The sequence below is a fragment of the Eubalaena glacialis genome, chromosome 5, assembly GCF_028564815.1.
Source record: "Eubalaena glacialis isolate mEubGla1 chromosome 5, mEubGla1.1.hap2.+ XY, whole genome shotgun sequence".
Lineage (NCBI taxonomy): Eukaryota > Metazoa > Chordata > Mammalia > Artiodactyla > Balaenidae > Eubalaena > Eubalaena glacialis.
Genome location: NC_083720.1, coordinates 60,298,292 through 60,311,268, shown reverse-complemented (window position 1 = coordinate 60,311,268; position 12,977 = coordinate 60,298,292).

The window sequence follows — 12,977 nt, the reverse complement described above, 5'->3', positions numbered from 1 at the left end:
GCAGAAGTTCTGGGAAGTACTCCTTGGCGTGAGCCCTCCCAGAGTCCGCCAATAGCCTCACCAAAGAGCCCAGGTAGGCTCCAGTGTTGGATTGCCTCAGGCCAAACAAACAACCAACAGGGAGGGAACCCAGCCCCACCCATCAGCAGTCAAACGGATTAAAGTTTTACTGAGCTCCACCCAGCAGAGCAACAGTCAGCTCTACCCACCACCAGTCCCTCCCATCAGGAAACTTGCATAAGCCTCTTAGATAGCCTCAGAGGGCAGACAGCAGAAGCAAGAAGAACTACAGTCCTGCAGCCTGCGGAACAAAAACCACATTCACAGAAAGATAGACAAGATGAAAATGCAGAGGGCTATGTACCAGATGAAGGAACAAGAAAAAACCCCAGAAAAACAACTAAATGAAGTGGAGATAGGCAACCTTCCAGAAAAAGAATTCAGAATAATGAGAGTGAAGATGATCCAGAACCTCAGAAAAAGAATGGAGGCAAAGATCGAGACGATGCAAGAAATGTTTAACAAACACCTAGAAGAATTAAAGAACAAACAAACAGAGATGAACAATACAACAACTGAAATGAAAACTACACTAGGAGGAATCAATAGCAGAATAACAGAGGCAGAAGATCGGATAAGTGACCTGGAAGACAGAATGGTGGAATTCACTGCTGCAGAACAGAATAAAGAAAAAAGAATGAAAAGAAATGAAGACAGCCTAAGAGACCTCTGGGACAACATTAAATGCAACAACATTCGCATTATAGGGGTCCCAGAAGGAGAAGAGAGAGAGAAAGGACTAGAGAAAATATTTGAAGAGATTATAATCAAAAACTTCCCTAACATGGGAAAGGAAATAGCCACCCAAGTCCATGAAGCACAGAGAGTGCCATACAGGATAAACCCAAGGAGAAACATGCTGAGACAAATAGTAATCAAATTGGCAAAAATTAAAGACAAAGAAAAATTATTAAAAGCAGCAAGGCAAAAATGACAAATAACATACAAGGGAACTCCCATAAGGTTAACAGCTGATTTCTCAGCAGAAACTCTACAAGCCAGAAGGGAGTGGCGTAATATACTTAAAGTGATGAAAGGGAAGAACATACAACCAAGATTACTCTACCTGGCAAGGATTGCTTTCAGATTCGATGGAGAAATCAAAAGCTTTACAGACAAGCAAAAGCTAAGAGAATTCAGCACCACCAAACCAGCTCTACAGCAAATGCTAAAGGAACTTCTCTAAGTGGAAAACACAAGAGGAGAAAAGGACTTACAAAAACAAACCCAAAACAATTAAGAAAATGGTCATAGCAACACACATATCGATAATTACCCTAAACGTGAATGGATTAAATGCTCCAACCAAAAGACACAGGCTTGCTGAATGGATACAAAAACAAGACCCATATACATGCTGTCTACAAGAGACCCACTTCAGACCTAGGGACACATTCAGACTGAAAGTGAGGGGATGGAAAAAGATATTCCATGCAAATGGAAATCAAAAGAAAGCTGGAGTAGCAGTACTCCTATCAGATAAAATAGACTTTAAAATAAAGAATGTTACAAGAGACAAGGAAGGACAGTACATAATCATCAGGGGATCAATCCAAGAAGAAGATATAACAATTATAAATATATATGCACCCAACATAGGAGCACCTCAAAACATAAGGCAACTGCTAACAGCTATAAAAAAGGAATCGACAGTAACACAATAATAGTGGGGGAATTTAACACCTCACTTACACCAATGGATAGATCATCCAAAATGAAAATAAATAAGGAAACAGAAGCTTTAAATGACAAAATAGATCAGATAGATTTAATTGATATTTATAGGACATTCCATCCAAAAACAGCAGATTACACTTTCTTCTCGAGTGTGCACAGAACATTCTCCAGGATAGATCACATCTTGGGTCACAAATCAAGCCTCAGTAAATTTAAGAAAATTGAAATCATATCAAGCATCTTTTCGGACCACAACGCTATGAGATTAGAAATGAATTACAGGGAAAAAAACGTAAAAAGCACAAACACATGGAGGCTAAACAACACGTTACTAAATAACCAAGAGATCATTGAAGAAATCAAAGAGGAATTCAAAAAATACCTACAGACAAATGACAGTGAAAACACGACGATCCAAAACTTATGGAATGCAGCAAAAGCAGTTCTAAGAGGGAGGTTTATAGCTATACAAGCCTACATTAAGAAACAAGAAAAATCCCAAATAAAAAATCTAAACTTACACCTAAAGGAACTAGAGAAAAAAGAACAAACAAAACCCAAAGTTATCAGAAGGAAAGAAATCATAGAGATCAGATAAGAAATAAATGAAATAGAAACAAAGAAGACAATAGCAAAGATCAATAAAGCTAAAAGCTGGTTCTTTGAGAAGATAAACAAAATTGATAAACCATTAGTCAGACTCATCAAGAAAAAGAGGGTGAGGACTCAAATCAATAAAATTAGAAATGAAAAAGGGGAAGTTACAACAGACACTGCAGAAATACAAAGCATCCTAAGAGACTACTACAAGCAACTCTATGCCAATAAAATGGACAACCTGGAAGAAATGGACAAATTCTTAGAAAGGTATAACCTTCCAAGACTGAACCAGGAAGAAACAGAAAATATGAACAGACCAATCACAAGTAATGAAATTGAAACTGTGATTAAAAATCTTCCAACAAACGAAAGTCCAGGACCAGATAGCTTCACAGGTGAATTCTATCAAACATTTAGAGAAGAGCTAACACCCATCCTTCTGAAAATCTTCCAAAAAATTGCAGAGGAAGGAACACTCCCAAACTCATTCTACGAGGCCACCATCACCCTGATACCAAAACCAGACAAAGGTACTACAAAAAAAGAAAATTGCAGACCAATATCACTAATGAATACAGATGCAAAAATCCTCAACAAAATACTTGCAAACAGAATCCAACAGCATATTAAAAGGATCATACACCATGATCAAGTGGGATTTATCCCAGGGATGCTAGGATTCTTCAATATACGCAAATCAATCAATCAATGTGATACACCATATTAACAAATTGAAGAATAAAAACCATATGATCATCTCAATAGATGCAGAAAAAGCTTTTGACAAAATTCAACACCCATTTATGATAAAAATTCTCCAGAAAGTGGGCATAGAGGGAACCTACCTCACATAATAAAGGTCATATACAACAAACCCACAGCAAACGTCATTCTCAATGGTGAAAAACTGAAAGCATTTCCTCCAAGATAAGGAACAAGACAAGGATGCCCACTCTCACCACTACTATTCAACACAGTTTTGGAAGTCCTAGCCATGGCAATCAGAGAAGAAAAAGAAATAAAAGGAATATAAATTGGAAAAGAAGAAGTAAAACTGTCACTGTGTGCAGATGACATGTTACTATACATAGGTAATCCTAAATATGCCACCAGAAAACTACTAGAGCTAATCAATGAATTTGGTAAAGTTGCAGGATACAAAATGCACAGAAATCTCTTGCATTCCTATACACTAACAATGAATGATCAGAAAGAGAAATTAAGGAAACAATCCCATTCACCATTGCAAAAGAATAAAATACCTAGGACTAAACCTACCTAACGAGGTAAAAGACCTGTACTCAGAAAACTATAAGACACTGATGAAAGAAATCAAAGATGACAGAAATAGATGGAGAGATAAACCATGTTGTTGGATTGGAAGAATCAATATTGTGAAAATGACTATACTACCCAAAGCAATCTATAGATTCAATGCGATCCCTATCAAACTACCAATGGCATTTTTTATAGAACTAGAACAAAAAATCTTAAAATTTGTATGGAGACACAAAAGACCCCAAATAGCCAAGGCAATATTGAGGGAAAAAAATGGAGCTTGAGGAATCAGACTCCTTGACTTCAGACTATACTACAAAGCTACAGTAATCAAGACAGTATGGTACTGGCACAAAAACAGAAATATAGATCAATGTAACAAGATAGAAAGCACAGAGGTAAACCCATGCACCTATGGTCAACTAATCTATTACAAATGAGGCAAGGATATACAATGGAGAAAAGACAGCCTCTTCAATAAGTGGTTCTGGGAAAACTGGACAGCTACATGTAAAAGAATGAAATTAGAACACTCCCTAACACCATACACAAAAATAAACTCAAAATGGTTCAAAGACCTAAATGTAAGACCGGACACTATAAAACTCTTAGAGGAAAACATAGGCAGAACACTCTTGGACATAAATCACAGCAAGATCTTTTTTGATCCACCTCCTAGAGTAATGGAAATAAAAACAAAAATAAACAAATGGGACCTAATGAAACTTCAAAGATTTTGCACAGCAAAGGAAACCATAAACAAGACAAAAAGGCAACCCTCAGAATGGGAGAAAATATTTGCAACCGAATCAATGGACAAAGGATTAATCTCCAAAATATATAAACAGCTCATGCAGCTCAATATTAAAAAAACAAACAACCCAATCCAAAAATGGGCAGAAGACCTAAATAAACATTTTTCCAAAGAAGACATACAGATGGCCAAGAAACACATGAAAAGATGCTCAACATCACTAATTATTAGAGAAAAGCAAATCAAAACTACAATGAGGTATCACCTCACACCAGTTAGAATGGGCATCATCAGAAAATCTACAAACAACAAATGCTGGAGAGGGTGTGGAGAAAAGGGAACCCTCTTGCACTGTTGGTGGGAATGTAAATTGATACAGCCACTATGGAGAACAGTATGGAGGTTCCTTAAAAAACTAAAAATAGAATTACCATATGATCCAGCAATCCCACTACTGGGCATATACCCAGAGGAAACCATAATTCAAAAAGACACATGCACCCCAGTGTTCATTGCAGCACTATTTACACTAGCCAGGTCATGGAAGCAACCTAAATGCCCATCGACAGATGAATGGATAAAGAAGTTGTGGTACATATATACAATGGAATATTACTCAGCCATAAAAAGGAACGAAATTGGGTCATTTGTTGAGACGTGGACAGATCTAGAGACTGTCATACAGAGTGAAGTAAGTCAGAAAGAGAAAAACAAATATCGTATATTAATGCATATATGTGGAACCTAGAATAATGATACAGATGAACTGGTTTGCAGGGCAGAAATTGAGACACAGATGTAGAGAACAAACGTATGGACACCAAGCGGGGAAAACGGTGGTGTGGTGGGTGTGGTAGTGTGATGAATTGGGAGATTGGGATTGACATGTATACACTGATGTGTATAAAATTGATGACTAAAAAGAACTTGCTGTATAAAAAAATAAATTAAATAAAATTCAAAAATAAATAAATAAATAAAAATAAAAATAAATGTCATATAGTTGTAATCATAATAGGAAAAAAATTTTAAATATTATAAATCACCTAAATACCCGTAAACATGAAAATGGGTATGAAAATGATAGAATTATAATATATATTTATTAAAAAGCATACTCTTCAACAATAAAAATTGATGAACTACATATATGCGAGAGTAGTAAATCTGGTCCTAACGTTGATCTAATCAACCAGATTAAAAAAGATGTGGACAGTTAAGGGTTTATTACTTCCCTTGGATGAACATTTGTTGAATTTATTATTTCCTTGCAGAAATATCATTAACAGTGTTCCTACTGAAAGAAGTGCTATGATGTACAATCAACCAAAGTTCTCGAGTAAGCCCTAGAACTAAGTCGGGTGTAATTAAACTTAGCTTTTGTGACAACATAAACTCGTTGTTAAAAAAAAAGTTTGAATTCCTCTTTATCATTACTCTAAGGCACAACCTCAGTTCTTTCTGATGGACAAGCTAATTAGGTTGCAGGAAGAATTAAAATAAAGCAAAAGAAAAATTTAAAAGACCAAAATAAACATCTTTGAAATAAATAATTGTAAATAGTATTTCTCTATAATTATTATTTTCCGTCATTAGTAGTGACAATGGTAACATTAATATGTAAATTCTGCTAAACTGTGAATGTTTGTGTCCCTTCAAAATTCTTATGTTGACGGGCTTCCCTGGTGGCGCAGTGGTTGAGAATCTGCCTGCTAATGCAGGGGACACGGGTTCGCGCCCTGGTCTGGGAAGATCCCACATGCCGCAGAGCAGCTAGGCCCGTGAGTCACAAGTACTGAGCTTGCGCGTCTGGAGCCTGTGCTCCGCAACAAGAGAGGCCGCGATAGTGAGAGGCCCACGCACCGCGATGAAGAGTGGCCCCCACTTGCCACAACTAGAGAAAGCCCTCGCACAGAAACGAAGACCCAACACAGCCATAAATAAAACTAAAAAAAAAAAAAAATTCTTATGTTGAAATCCTAACCCCCAAAGTGATGGTATTAGGAAGTGGGGCCTTTGGGAGGTGATTAGGTCAAAAGGGTGGAGCCTTGAATGGAATTGTAACAGAGAACAAACCTGACTCCATATTGTATCTATTCCTTTAGCTCTAACCTTTGTGATCTGTTGCCTGTGTGCTTAGTCATACTGGCTCTGCACCTTTGTATAACAATTTTGCCTATAGCCTGAAATACACATGATTGCTCATTTTCAACACTCTGCCTCTCAGGCTTGACCTTTAAAGGTATAACACTTTTCCATTCATATAGAGAGAAAAAGTTGCAGAACAAAGGTAATATTTGTCTCATTACAGGTTTATAGCAACATCCTGACCACACCTACCTAGCTGTAAGAACAAAGGATTATCACTTCCAGGGTCTGGCTGGCACCAAGAAGTTTGCAATACCCAGCCACACCTCCTCCACTTTTAGTATAAAAGATGCTTGAGTTCTAACTCAGTAAGATGGTTCTTTGGGACACTAGTCCACCATCTTCTTGGTTTGTTGGCTTTACGAATAAAGTTCCTATTCCTCGCCCCAACAACTTGTCTCTCAATTTATTGGCCTGTCATGCAGCAAGCAGTACAAACTTGGACTCGATGACAGGATTACTGTTCTTATAAAAGAGGCTTCAGAGAGAACCTTATCCCTTCTGCCATGTGAGTTTACAGCACAAAACCAATTCTCTGTGTACCAGAAAGTGGACTCTAAGCAGACACTGAACCTGCCAGTACCTTGTTCTTAGACTTCCCAGGATCAGCCTCCAGAACCATGAGGAATACATTTCTGTTGTTTGTAAGCCACCCAGTCTATGTTATTTTGTCATAGCAGCCCACACGGACTAAGACAAATTCTAATGTGTTAAACATATAGCACTTATACTAAATGGACCCTCTGCCATATTTACAATGGTATTTATTTCTTATCATAAATTGCTGCTTTATTGCATGTGGTAGATTGACAACTTGTTCCATACATTAAATATATAAAGGACCATCCTTTCATCTATAGAGCTCCACACAGAAAGGATCAATTCTAAATAAAAACAAATGAGAAATTAAAGTTAATGTAACTAGTAATTAAATAACTAGTAAAAATAAATAGCAACTATTTTTTTCTTGGCCTAATACTGTTTATTCTGGACATTTTAGATAATGCAGAAGTCACAGGGTTTCTAACTGGGGCACAACAGGTAGCTCTGTGCTGCTCCTGTTTCCCAGCATTCCAGCTTTACCATATGGTCAGAAGTACATCAGGGCCATTTAAAGCACATCCTCTAGCCATCCTTCCTGTGGAGGGCTCACCACAGCCCTTCAGGCAACAAATGACTAAGGGGCCTGCTGTTTCATGTCTTCACATGCCCCCAGCACAGCAGATTTGCAATGCACAAAGCATTGTTATAAACCTAGAGAACTGGCTGCTTTCCAAGTCTTCAAATTTACTCCTCAGGCTGTATCATTTATGGAAACTGACTCTTATTTATGTCTGGGAGGTGCTAGCAACTCTCTGTGGGATGTACCCATAGGAATAGCATAGGAGAGGTAGTGAGAGAGGCAGAACAATTACATATGTATGGAGAAGTATAAAGAAAGGGACAATTTTCTATGCAAATGTCAGCAATCCCTTTATTTTATCCAATACTTCACAACTAGTCAGTGTCAGATGAATGTTTACTGATTATAAATATACTGCTATTTCCAATATACCATAATCTTTCTTATCTAAAGATATTTCTGTTAACAATTATCATTACTATTACTTGCGTCAAACCCTCTCCAAACATGAGCTTTCAAAGGCCATGCTTTCCTGAGTCAATTTGACTTCAGATATTCATGTGAGTACATAAAATTGTAAGTTCTCAAGGGAAAAGGTAAGTTTTAGAAGCACCCAGAAAGTCAAGGGTCACCTGGAATTTCCAAAGTGTCTTTCTCCCCCTAAAATTGTTTACATTTATCCAGCAAAAATAGGTTACCCATTGTATTTGACATTGAAAAATACAGAGATAAAAGAAGGATATATTTTTGCTCTCAATAGTTGATATGCTTAGAGAAGAAAGATAAATGAATACTGACAATAAAATCTGGCCACTTCTAAGACTGAGGTAAGCCCAGAGTGCATATAAATTGGAACTAACCTAGATTAGAAAGATCCAGTAAACATTCTGGAGGAAATCATATCTGATTTCCTCTCTCTCATCTCCACTATCAAATAAAATATAAAGTTCTACTAAAATATTCAGGCAGCTCCTTCTTTCCATCTCCACTCCCAACATCCTAGTTCAACTCATCATTGTTTCTTATCTGAAGTCTGTAATAACCTCCTAATCAGTCTCCGTACATTCACTCTTGCATATTTGCAGAATATCTGTTCTCCATGCAACATCTCAAATTATGTTTTAAAATTTTATACCTGATCATGTCACACATTTGCTTAAAAGCATATAGAAAATTTTCCTCTGATCATGGAGTAAATAACATGGCTTATAAATCTCACATAATTATGCCCTGGTTTATATCCCTAGTCTAAGTTCATGCTACTCTTTCTCCCTATTAAATTTTTTTTTGAGGCACTCAGCCTTCTGTACATTTCTTTAATGCTCAAAGTTCTAGTTTCATCTTTGCAGTATCTAGCTTCTCTTGTAGTGCTTTTTCTAAAGCCTTCCCATTTTGAATTTGCTTCTCAGTCATCAAGTTTCATATTAAATACTATTTATTCCTAAATTCCTGTTTTGAACTTTCCCAAAGTGCTAAGGCACTTTGCTATACAATTTCTTGGTATTCTGTTATGTTGCCTTATTTTAATTATGCTTATTGTATTTTTATATTTATTTTATAATTATTGATTTAATAAATGATGGCTTTATGAAGTTGATATATAATAAGAGATATATTCCTCCTTATTGTGGACATTCTAGCAAAGTCAACATATATTAAACCAATAATTATAAAATAAACATAAACAATATAATATAAATACATATTATATAATAAATATTATATATAACACCTATGTTTTTCTTTGCTGTGTCACCAACACTTACTATGGTGCTTCATATATTCACAGCAAATATTTATCAAGTAAATGAATGATCTGTATTCTAAAAATTGAACTAAATTGGTGAAAAGGGAAAGAAAGGTGTTCAGGCAGAATAAAAGGCTTATATCAATGTTTCTGAAGCTTAATACATATAGTCATCTACAGATAGATTCCAGAAGGCATATCTGAAGGCAAGATGGTAAAAATGTAGACCTGAAGTGTTAGCAAAGGGCTCGTTAATGAAGGACATTTTGTTCCATGCTAAGGAATTTGTATTTTATTCCAAAGTCAATGAAGACTTAATGACAGGTTTTATGACTTGGTTAGTTTTGTGTTTTAGATACTAAGGTACTAAGTGTATTAGAAACTAGCAAGCTTTGAGCCATTCACTATTATTAGAAACCAAAAGGCAGTGGATAGCAAAGGAAAGTAGAAAGTCCAAGATTATCCATGCCCTTCTGAATTAGAATCTCGAGCTCATTTCTTCTTTCACGGATTTAAGCATTCCAAAGTGATCCAATTATAAAACAATAAGTTTTATGTTTGAAATATATATATAAACAAGCTTCCTTTGACCCTAAATACTCATAATCTACAGTCCAATTTATCTCCTCCAATTAATAGTCCATTTCTTGAAATGTATTCACATATTTTAATCTGGCATTCACCCCTCAAATGATTTCAGTATGATTTCTAATTATCACTAATGAAAATGCAGCTGTCAAGATATTAACATCACCCTTGTAATGAACCCAATGAATTTTTTTTAATCCCTTATCTTACTTAACCTTCCAGGGTCTTCTGAAATTCTCAGAATCTTCACCATTGGAAATGCAAATGAAAAGTATTTTGCAAAGACAATTAAGGTTGAGTCATTCTGAATGAAGCCACCCAAAGAAACAAAAAATTTCAAGAAACTGGTAAAGGTCAGTAGTGTCCATGGCTATATATGTCAAATAATGACTAAAAAATTTGGCTAATAATATGCCATTGTTGAACAATGCAAGTTAGAATCAAGGAAGCACTGGAAGAGGTAAGTGGGAGATGAGCAGGTAAATACACACATTTTGGAAGCTCAGCTCTAAAAGGAAAGTTGATATGGATAAGAGCTAGGTATTGAGAACTAGAGTTGATGAAAGTATTTATTATAACTATTGTTATAATTATTATTTCTGTTATTATGTCTTATTCAACCAAGAAGGAAAGATAAGATAGAAGATAAAGAAATTCCTTGAGAAACAGAATCCAATAGAGTCAGAAGCCACTATATATAGTAACAGGTCTTTAATATAGATATAGTAACAGGTCTTTAATAGGAGGAGGAGTTTTGCTTCCACTGAATTCTAAGCAAGGAAACATGGCTATAGACATGGATAGAATTTTACTGTGTAGAGAAGTAATGTGTAGTTTCTCAATATGCTAATTTTGAAGAAAAGCTGAACACTGATATATGTTCTGAGCTATGTGTTGGATTTGAATTATAAGGATAAGGGTAAAAGCTAGAGATTGTTGTGGGGAAAGGGAATTTATTAGGAACACATGAAAATTTCAAGGCAATATTGTGATCTCATTATAGTTCAAAGTGTATTCTTGTGTTTTTAATAGTAGTACACTCAGCATTTTGTGTGCAAAAGTGAAGTCATATGGTAGTGTTAAGGTTCATGTTTTCTGCACAGAAATAATAATAGAGAAAGTATGGTGTCTTAGTCTGTCCAGGATGTTATAGCAGAACACCATAGACTAGGTAGCTTATAAACAACACAAATTTATTTTTCAGTCTAGAGGCCAGGAAGTCCAAGATCAAGGCATCAGCAGATATATGTTGTCTGATGACGTCCCACTTCCTTGTTCATAGACAACTGTGTTATTGCTGTGTTCTCAATGGTGCAAAGGGAGAGGGAGATCTCTAGGGTCTTTTTATAAGGGCACTAATCCCATTCATGAGGGTTCCACCTACATGATTTTATCACCCCCCAAAGCCCCCACCTTCAAAAACCATCTCATTAGACATTAGGATTTAATCATATGAATGTTGGGGGACATAAACATTGAGTCTATAATATGGCTTATATGTTGGAAATGAGTAGATGGGATAAAGAAGGAGGAGAATAAAAGGGCTCATTTTTTTCAAAGAAAAAATAAGGAAAAAGAAATGTTAATTTGGTCTGAAATCAGGGATTATAGGGAAAGAGTGGGTTGGAAAAGAGAAAATATGGGAACTTATCAAGAGTTAGATACTGAAGTATGTAATATCTAAATTTAGCAATTTCTAGAGATAATAAGGTAAGAACTATTATAGATATTGACAACTAAAAAATGTCACTAACCATCTGGTTCTACAAGAATTAAGTCACTAGCCACTGCAGTCACTGACCTTTAACACACCCTGAAAGGAGTTCAGGAATGAGGAGAGATCAGGAATGAGGCACTCTGTGCTCTAGGAAAAGTGGCAGAACAGGCCTTCAAATAGTTTGATATTTTCAGGAGAAAATTTTATGAATCCAATTTCTTGCATCTTCTCATACCTAGAAAAACACTAAAATCACTAACAGAGACATCTGCTCCTTGTGACTAGCAGCAACCTTCTACTGAGATATATGCTTGATTGCATGTAACCCCTTCACGAAAGGATATAAGTACTGACCTCCCCTCCCTGCCCTGGCCTTATACATCTATGAAATAGTTCCTCAGGGCTATCTGAGAAGCTGTCTCCTGGGCTATAGTCCTCAATAAGTCACAAATAAAACTGAACTCACAGCCCTCATGTTGTGTGTTTTCTTTTCAGTTGAAAATATTTTAACAAATTATGTTGAAATTAAGGTCAATCAATTCCTATATTTTACAGAAAGTTGTATATCTCTGCTGCAGAGGTTTGATATTTTATAAATGTTATAAATATACAAGAACTTGTCATTTGGTAACATGGCCAAATGTTTTGATAACACTCATTTGGTAACACTTTTTAAATTTTGTAATAAGTACTTTTGGTGGTAATTATCTCAAAATAGTGAAAATGCACACTTAATGAAAAGTTTAGGACTGAATTTCTATTCAACAAAGTTAGTAATAAACATGTCAATTAAGCAAGTATTTGCCAACATTTACCATCCACTATAGAAACTGTAATGATGTTGCTGACAAGATAAAAATAGGATGATGCATATCTGTTGAAAAAGCATCAGGAATATTTCAAAAGTTAGCAATTTGAAAACAAAGATTATAAACAAGTCTACCTACAAAAGTTATATCAATAGGTTTTTTTTGTAAAGATGTGATTGATATGTAAAAAAGTTATATATCACCTCCAGAAGTTTAAGTTGTGTTTATCTATGACTGTTATGCATGACTTTTCATTCAACTCAAATGACTCTTCTTCTAAACTAATTTTGCTCATTATCAATTCCAAGTCTTCTGGTGTATATAAAAAAAGTGAACTGATAGATATTAATATGTAGAATCTGTTAACAGAAGAAAGTCAAATGCATCAGAAGATTGTTAAATAATGCATTGGGTATCATCAGTTACTTTAAATAGGAATTAAATTTTTTGTTTAATTCATAAATTAAAACAAAGTT